Genomic DNA, 9,482 nt, shown 5'->3' with positions numbered 1-9,482 from the left:
GGGGTTCCGTGACCCGAGCTTGATGCGCTGAGCGGCGGGTGGTGGTACCTGCAATGACACTCTGATGCTTAAGTTAGCACGGGTCCAAGCAGATATGTGTAGAATATAGAATGTCTGTTATACCTGGGTGCTCCAGTGTATTTATAGTAGTTGGCCGTGATCTTCCCTGGATAAGATATTCTTATCTTTATCTTATCTTTTGGGGGTTTTTTCCCTATCTTTGTGGAACCGCCTTTCCTAGGCCGTTTCGGCCTTTAGGTTTTTGGGCTTCGTTCCTTTTGATGGGCCTTCTTTAGCTTATTTGTCCGAGGTCCGACCTCAGGCGTGGGCCTTGGAACAAGGTCGGACCTGCTATGGACTTTACCGAGTATGGGGAGCTCGGTCAGGGTATGAACAGAACCAACGTTAGTGACACTCACTTTTGTCACTAACGTTGGAAGATGGCTTCCTTACTACATTAAGAGCCATGTTAACTTAGTTAACGTGGGTTCTAACGTATGGGATTAAGGCAATTAGAGCGTTAGTGACAAAGGTGAGTGTCACTAACGCTCTTGTAGGTGATAGGTGCCCACGTTAAGAGCTACGTTAGCTAAAGCTAACGTGAGACCTAACGTAGGGGGCAAAAGGCAAGCAACGTTAATGGAAAAAGTGATTCCCATTAACGTTTGCGAAAAGGGGCACAAGCCAATGTTAATGGGAAAAGTGAGTCCCATTAACGTTGGCCAAGAATTGAGAAGGAACGTTAGAAGTCACGTTAAGACTTCTAACGTTGAGAATAATGTGGGCATATAAGGGTGGAACGTTAGTGGAAAAGGTGAATGCCACTAACGTTCTCGCACCCAGAAATATATTCCACGATTAATCTCACTAAGTGCCTGAGCCTAAATTCACATTTCTCTGCAAGATGGGCCCACTACGGATGAGAATTGCTTCAACTCAAGGTCCAAAGCCCACATCCAAGACTTGAAGAACTCACTAGAAGATCATGAAGAGTAGTATATATAGGAGTAGTTTTGAACTAGCTTGAAACTTTGGCATCTTGGAGAACTACTCTCTGCATATTTACTTTTCTGTACTTCTAGCATGGATTCTTCTTTTCTGCCAATTTTGATTCTTAGAGCTATGATCAACTAAACCCCTTTCATTGGGTTAGGGAGCTCTGCTGTAATTTAATGGATCAATATTAGTTTTCATTCTTTTTCTTCTATCTTTTCTCTTGATTTTACTAGAAAGCTTTCAATCTTAATTCAATTGGTTAGTTATCTTGGAAAAGAAACTCTCCATAATTGGATCTCTTCGGAACCTTGGAAGAGGAATGAAGAGATCATGCTAGAATTGCTTTCTCATGCTGGACCAATTTGGGTTGGGATGGATATGTGACTATAATTCCCTCAATACTTGAATTGGAAAATGTATGTGGTATAATCAGTGACCATACTTCATCTCTTCTCATGAGTAATTGACCAAGGAATTGGCTATTGATCAATATTTGAGAGATTGGATTACCAAGGAATTGGGATTCAATCACTTAAGATTGCCAAGGAGATCAATGAATGCATTGATTGAGGAAGAGATGAAAATGAACTTGATCCGGAGAATTGCAACATCTCCTAAACCCAATGATCTCCCCATTTCTGATCTTACCCATTCTCTTTAATTTCTGCTATTTACTTTTATGAGCATTACCCCAATTCCCCATTTAAGATTCTGCACTTTAATTTCTGCTATTTACTTTCTAGTCATTTAAATTTTTGCATCTCAATCTAAATTTTGTTTAGCTCAACTAGCATATTCTTCTAACTAAAGTTGCTTGACCAATCAATCCTTGTGGGATTCGACCTCACTCTATTGTGAGTTTTTACTTGACGATAATTCGGTATACTTGCCGAAGGAAAATTTGTTGAGAGACAAGTTTCCATGCATCAAGTTTATGGCGCCATTGCCGAGGATTGATTTTGAATCAACAATGATTAAGCTAGAAGATCACTAGATTGAGCATTTTTTTTTCTTTTTGTTATTCTTTTCTATATTCAGTAATTTACCTTAGCTTGTTTTTAATTTCTTCCTCACCCCCTAATCCCCCTCTATTTTCTGTTCTCTTTTCTTAGTTTATCATAATTCAGTTCATTAACACACTAACTGTTTGATAAATTGCATCACTCACACTAACAATCATTCTAACAAAAATTTTCTTTACTATATCTCCTGTTGTGCATTCTGTTTGTTGTATGTGATGCAGGTGGAAATTGTCTCTCAACAAATTTCCTTCGGCAAGTGTACCGAATTTGTCATCAAGTAAAAACTCACAATAGAGTGAGGTCGAATCCCACAGGGATTGATTGATCAAGCAACTTTAATTAGAAGAATGTTCTAGTTGAGCTAACTCAGAATTTGGGTTGAGAGTTACAGAAAATAAAATGGCGGTAATGTAAATGACATGAAAAGTAAATGCTAGAATTAAAGAGCTGGAAGTAAATGACTGAAATTAAATTGCAGAATTGTAAATGGGAATGGGGTGTTTGCTCATGAAAATAAATGCAGAAATTAAAGAGAATGGGTGAGATCAGAATTGGGGAGTTCATTGGGCATAGGAGATGTTGCAATTCTCCGGATCAAGTTCATTTTCATCTCTTCCTCAATCAATGCACTCATTGATCTCCTTGGCAATCTTAATTGATTGAATCACAATTTCTTGCAATTCAATCTCTCAAATCTTAATCAATAGCCAATTCCTTGGTCAATTGCTCATGAGAAGAGATGAAGTGTGGTCACTGATTATACCACATACATTTCCCAAATCAAGTATTGAGAGGATTATAGTCACATATCCATCCAAACCCAATTTGGTCCAGCATGAGAAAGTATTTCTAGCTTGATCTCTTCATTCCTCTTTCAAGGTTCAGAAGAGATCCAAGTTTGAATAGTTTTTTTTCCAAGATAACTACCCAATGGGATGAAGATCGAATGCCTTCAAGTAAAATCAAGAGAAAAGATAGAAGAAGAATAAAGAAAACTAGTATTGATCCATCAAATTACAACAGAGCTCCCTAACCCAATGAAAGGGGTTTAGTTGTTCATAGCTCTAGAAAATGAAAACAAAGATGGAGAATACATCATGGAACTAGAAGAGCAGAGAATATAGAAAGTAGTACTTCCAATTTCCCAGCTTCCAGAACTTTTCAAATAATTCAAAGCTACTCCTATATATACTACTCTTCTCAGCTTCTAGTTGGTTCTTCAAGTCTTAGGCCTTTGGATCTTGAGTTTGAAGCAGTTCTCTTCTTTATTTGGTCTTGGTTTCACTTGCAGAGAGAAAGTGTGAAGTGGGCAGAGACTTTAGCTCAGGACGTTAGGGGTGTTAACATTTAGTGAAAGTTTGAGTTCGAGAATGCTAGTGACACTCAACATTGTCACTAACGTTCCAATGTACCCCTTTTGCTTCACGTTAGAGCCCACGTTAACTAGGTTAACGTGGCTTCTAACGTGGCCTTGCCAACCTTCGAGAACGTTAGTGACATTCAACATTGTCACTAACGTTCCAATGTGCCCCTATGTCTCACCTTAGAGTCCACGTTAACTAGGTTAACGTGGCTTCTAACGTGGCCTTGCCAACCTTCGAGAACGTTAGTGACATTCAACATTGTCACTAACGTTCCAATGTGCCCCTATGTCTCACGTTAGTGACATTCAACATTGTCACTAACGTTCCAACATTGTCACTAAGGTGGCTTCTAACGTGGCCATTCTTAGCCATCTCCAACGTTAGTGACAATGTTGAGTGTCACTAATGTTGGCTCATCATTCACTCATCAACGTTAGCTTCCACGTTGACTAAGTTAACGTGGAAGTTAACGTGGCTCCTTGTGGTTTTGTGGTTGCTTCCAACGTTAGTGACAATGTTGGGTGTCACTAATGTTGTCGACCACCCTTGCCTCTTACGTTAGCTCCCACGTTAACCAAGTTAACGTGGAAGTTAACGTGGTACATTGCATCTTAGGCCAACGTTAGTGACAATGTTGAATGTTACTAATGTTGGCTTCCTTCCCCCTTTTAACGTTAGAGGCCACGTTAACTAAGTTAACGTGGACTCTAACGTGGCTACTTATGATCATTGGCCAACGTTAGTGATAATGTTAAGTGTCACTAACGTTGGCTCAAAGTCCTTTCTTCACGTTAGAGTTCACGTTAACTTAGTTAACGTGACTCTTAACGTGGGCAATGATGGCTTCGAGAGCATTATTGGCAATTACTTTTCTCATTAACTTTGCAAGTTACCTCCCATTCCACGTTAATTAGATTAACATGACTGCTAAGTGGTTCTTCCTTGCTTCCTTTGGTCCTGAAATCAAGCAATAGAGTGCATCAAAGTTCTAGTCCAAGTCATGGATAATGCAACATACAATCTGTCACTAAATTCATGCAAAATCCTCATGAAATCATGTAAAATGCACAATGTATGCTTGAATTAGGGTGTAAGTGAATATCTACCCAAAACTAGCTTATTTCCTAAGGAAATGCATGAAACTACCCTAAAAACAGTAAAGAAAAGGTCAGTGAAACTGGCCAAGATGCCCTGGCATCAGTATGACAGGGAGAAGAGAAGGAATCTCAATATCCTTTGATTCAGAACCTGAGAGAACCCTTTGGAGACGAAAAAGGGAAGCAAGAGGAAAAAGAATTGTTGGTGCTGAGGAAGAGGAAGAGTATTTTGAACCCAACATGGAAGAGAATTTGGAGAACAATCATGAAGAAAAAGCTCATAATTGATGTGTGGAAAACGATCCAACACAAAACTCACCGGCAAGTGTACCGGGTCGCATCAAGTAATATAACTCACATGAGTGAGGTCGATCCCACAGGGATTGAAGGATTGAGCAATTTTAGTTTGGTGAGTGATTTAGTCAAGCGAAACAAGTGTTGGTTGAGTTGTTTGCAATTGACAAAAATTTAAATTGCTTGAAATGTAAAGGGAGAGGGGAGAATTGCAGTAAATTAAATAGCAGGAAAGTAAAAGAAGCTGAAGCTTAAAATGCAAGTAATATAAAGTGCATAAACTTAGATTGCAAGAAATGTAAATGGCTGAAACTTAAAAGGGATTGGGAATTGGGATTGCAGAATTTAAGCAAGCAAAGGTAAATTGCAACAAACAGAAAAGCAGAAGATGAAATGAATTGAAGTGGGTCACAAACAGAAGAGTGAAATGCCTTGGAGAATTTAAAACAGAGAAGCAGTGCTTAATTTGCAGCAAATTGAAAGTGGTTGAAGATCTCAGGAGTGGAAGAGACTAGATAACAAGTCTAGATCTCAAATCCTTCCTTGATCCAACAAGAGCAATTGCAAAAGAAATGAAGGAAAGTAAATTGCAGAAAGAGTAGAAGATGAAGCAGTAAATAGATATTGAAATTCAATTATGCATAAAAGTAAAACAAGAGATCACAAGGTGAGATTGAAACAGAATTTCTTCAATCCTTCACCCAAGATTCAAAGTAAGAAAAGTAAAGAGTGCTCAAGCAAGAACAAGGAAGAAGAGAGATCAATTCTCCTTCCCAATTCTCTCAAAAATTCCAAAGTTCAAAATTAAAATGCAAGTAAAAAGGAGAATTCCCAATGAAGTCTAAAGGTTCTAAAAATAAAAGAAAGAAAAAAAAAAGTCTAGAGGTTCCAAAGTAAAAAAAAGGTCCTAATTACATCAAACTAGCTCCTATTTATACACTTTCTATTCTTGGATTTTGGGATTTGGATGGGCTTTTGATTTGGTGAAGAAATGAATTAAGTTGGATTTTTAATTGAATTTTAGCCCAAGTTGAGATGTGCTCCCAGGAGGATGCTCAGCTCACAAGTTGAGCTGAGCATTGAGGCCTTGTGTGTATTTGCCTTGTACCGTGCCAAGCATCAGGGGAATGCTCAGCTCACAAGTTGAGCTGAGCATTGGTGCCTTGGTGCCACTTTGGTGCGCATCTTGTGCTGCTGGCCCGCGTCTTGGTGCGCGCTCCACTCCCTGGCCCGTGTTGCGCTTGTGTGTGGTGCACCAAGTGTAATGCTCTGCTCACTAAGTGAGCTGAGCATTGGCTCTTCCAAGGGGAGGTCCTTGGTTCGAAACCCATGGGAAGCATGTGCTGAATTTTTCTTTGTAAAGGAAGTAGCGCTCCTAGAGGTAGCATTTTGCTAATTTTTAGCTTGTTTTCCTTTGGAGTAGCGCTTCCCCCCTCCCCTTAGGTCATGGGTTCAAGCCTTGGAGCATGCACTTTGCAACTTATTTTCTTTGAATTATTCTTCAATGCTTTCGACAATGCTCACTTGGTGAGCTGAGCATTGTTTTTCTTCTCCTTGTTTCTTGGCTTCCTATTGTGCTCAGCTCACAAAGTGAGCAGAGCATTGTGCCTTGGTCCCATGAGAGTGAGTGTAGCGCTCACTTAGTGAGCATTGGTGCTCTTGGAGTGAGCTTCAAGGTTTCATGCGCCACACTTCCTCCTTTCTTTGCCACACTTTCATTCTTGAGCCACACTTTTTAGGCCACGTTTTCTTCTTTTCTTCTTTTCTTCACCTACAATTAATCAAAACAACCAATCAAAGTATCACCAAATTCACAAGGTTTATAAATCATTAAAATGCAATTAAATTTAGCCTAAACCTGATGATTTAGCATCAATTATATGGTGGTTGTTTGATTCAAAAAAGTTATGCATTTTCATTCCAAATCACTTACTTAGAATGCAAGAAAGTGCATAAAACCTAATAAAAACAAAGAAAAAGGCTAGTGAAACTAAGCTAAGATGACTTGTCATCAATAATCATGCCAGAGAAGGCCATGCAAACCGGGTTGGGCATGAAAGGAGGGTCTTAGGATCCTATATCAATCCTAATCCAGGAAACTGTGGAAGCAGCATTCAGAAACCCACCATTCATGCCAACAATTTTGAGCTAAAACCTCAGCTCATCACTTTGGTGCAAAATAATTGCTCATTTGGAAAAGGTGCTCAAGAAGACCCTAACCAACACTTGACCACCTTCTTGAGGATTTGTGACACAATGAAGACAAATGGAGTCCACCCGGATGTCTATAGGTTGCTCTTGTTCCCCTTTTCACTCAGGGACAAGGCAACAAAGTGGCTTGAATCTTTCCCAAAAGAAAGCCTGACAGATTGAGAGGAGGTAGTGAACAAGTTTTTAGCAAGATTTTATCCTCCTCAAAAGATTAATAGGCTAAGAACTGAGGTGCAGACTTTCAGGCAACAAGATGGTGAGACACTTTATGAAGCATGGGAGAGATTCAAAGACTTGACAAGGAGATGCCCACCAGAGATGTTTAATGAGTGGGTTCAACTTCACATCTTCTATGAAGGTCTTTCCTATGAGTCAAAGAAGGCTGTAGATCATTCATCAGGAGGTTCTTTAAACAAGAAGAAAACGGTTGAAGAAGCCATAGATGTCATTGAAACAGTTGCTGAGAATGACTACTTCTATGCTTCTAAAAGAAGTAACACTAGAGGAGTAATGGAGCTGAACCACATGGATGCACTGTTAGCCCAAAACAAGATGATCACCAAGTAGCTAGCAGATCTTACCAAGAAGGTGGAAGAGAACTAAGTTGCAGCAGCCATCACCTCATCACCAACTCATGAAGGAGTAAACATAGGAGAAGAAGGTGACTAGGAGCAAGCCAACTATATGGGAAATTCACCTAGACAAGTCCATGATCCATACTCTAAAACATACAACTCTGGATGGAGAAATCACCCCAACTTTGGATGGGGAAACCAACAAGACCAAGGACAAGATTCGAGACGTTCCAACTTCAACTCTAACAACAATGCCACTCATCAAAATACCTCACAGAGATATTACCAACATCCATCTAGCCAACCTTCTCAACCACCTAATCTCAACCCACCATCATCCACAGATGATAGGCTTTCAAAGATTGAGGCTTTACTTGAAAACATGTGCAGAGAAGTCCAAGACAACAAGGTGTTTAAGGAAGAAGTGCGAGCCAACATCAAGAATCAAGGAGAAAACATCAAGAGATTGGAGTCCCAAGTAGGCTATCTATCTCAACAAATTCCCAAACCCACTGATGGATTCCCCAGTGATACAGAGATGAATCCAATAGGAGAACCAAAGAAAGTGAGATGGGAAGAATGCAAAATGATAATCACAAGTCATGAGGGGAGTATGAATGGGGTAGAACACCTCCAAAATAACCAACAGGAAAGTCAAGAGGAAGGAAGCTGTGCAACTCCACTCACATGCAAGGAAGAGCTAAAGAAAAAGGAGGCATTGAACCCATATGTACCCTTTCCCCACAGGTTTAAAGGTGGTGTAGCAGGGAGAATGTACTCAAGGTTTCTTGATATGTTTGCATCTTTAGATGTAAATATACCCTTCATTAAAGCCCTCCAACAGATGCCCTTCTACATCAAGTATATAAAGGAGCTACTAGCCAGAAAAAGTCCATTGAAGGGTAGACAAACAATCAAGATGAACAGAGATTGTAGTGCTCTCATTCAACCAGGAACACCCACAAAGAAGGAGGATCCAGGAAGCTTCCACATTCCTTGTGCCATAGGAGAAACAATGATTGACAAAGGACTTTGTGACTTGGGAGCAAGCATCAACTTAATGCATCTCTCTCTCATGAAAAAGTTCCAAATCAATGAACTAACTCCTACTGATGTGATTATCAGATTGGCGGACAAAACCCAAAAACAAGCAGTAGGAGTAGTTGAAAATGTGTTGGTGAAGGTTGGGAGCTACTATCTTTCTACAGATTTTGTTGTTTTGGAAATAGATGAAAATCCTATCTACCCCATCATTTTGGGAAGACCCTTTCTAGCCACAGCTAGAGCACTCATAGATGTAGAATGAGGAGAGTTAATGCTGAGAATACATGATGAGCAGCTCGTTTTCAATGTTTACAACCTCTCACAAGGAGCAGATCACAAAGACAATAAGATGATAGAAGAGCCAACCGAGGAAGCACAAACAACACAATTGGAAGCCCCATTGGTTGAGAAGCCATATAGTCAGAAAGAGCCATGTTCAAAGGTGATCCAAGAGGAACCAGACCCACCAGAGTCATGCAAGATCAATAACAAGATTCCCCTGGAGAAAGAATCCATAGAAAACAAGAAAACATCAATGGAAACAAGGAAAAGAATTTCAAAGGGATGGAGAAATAAGAAAATTCCTACAGACAATTTCTCACCAAGTGATAAAGTTATTTCTACATACTTTCCATCTATACCGCCTCACCTGCCCACTATTCCATCTCAGCTACCTCCTGTGTATACTATCAATAAAATCTTATCCTTAGAGCATATGGAGCTCGTCAACAAAGCTAACGGATATAGATTCACTGCAAGAGGAAAGGGCTTCAAGCACTATCAACCACCTTGACAAAGAACCAAACGTCAAGCTAGTGACGCTAAAGAAGCGCTTCATGGGAGGCAACCCATGTTCTATAACTCTTTCTCTTTAAATTT

The 9,482-nt window shown here is 39.8% G+C and overlaps 1 non-coding gene across 1 annotated transcript; it reads right to left on the bottom strand.

Annotated features, from left to right (window-relative positions):
• Positions 1-7,200: 7,200 nt before the first annotated feature.
• LOC130938485 (small nucleolar RNA R71) lies at positions 7,201-7,308 on the bottom strand. Its single transcript, XR_009069647.1, has one exon. It is a non-coding gene; the product is annotated as a small nucleolar RNA R71 (small nucleolar RNA).
• Between the last annotated feature and the right edge of the window lie 2,174 nt (positions 7,309-9,482).

The sequence above is a fragment of the Arachis stenosperma genome, chromosome 6, assembly GCF_014773155.1.
Source record: "Arachis stenosperma cultivar V10309 chromosome 6, arast.V10309.gnm1.PFL2, whole genome shotgun sequence".
NCBI lineage: Eukaryota > Viridiplantae > Streptophyta > Magnoliopsida > Fabales > Fabaceae > Arachis > Arachis stenosperma.
Note: the sequence above shows the minus strand (reverse complement) of the source record. Positions and strands in the feature narration are given on the sequence as shown.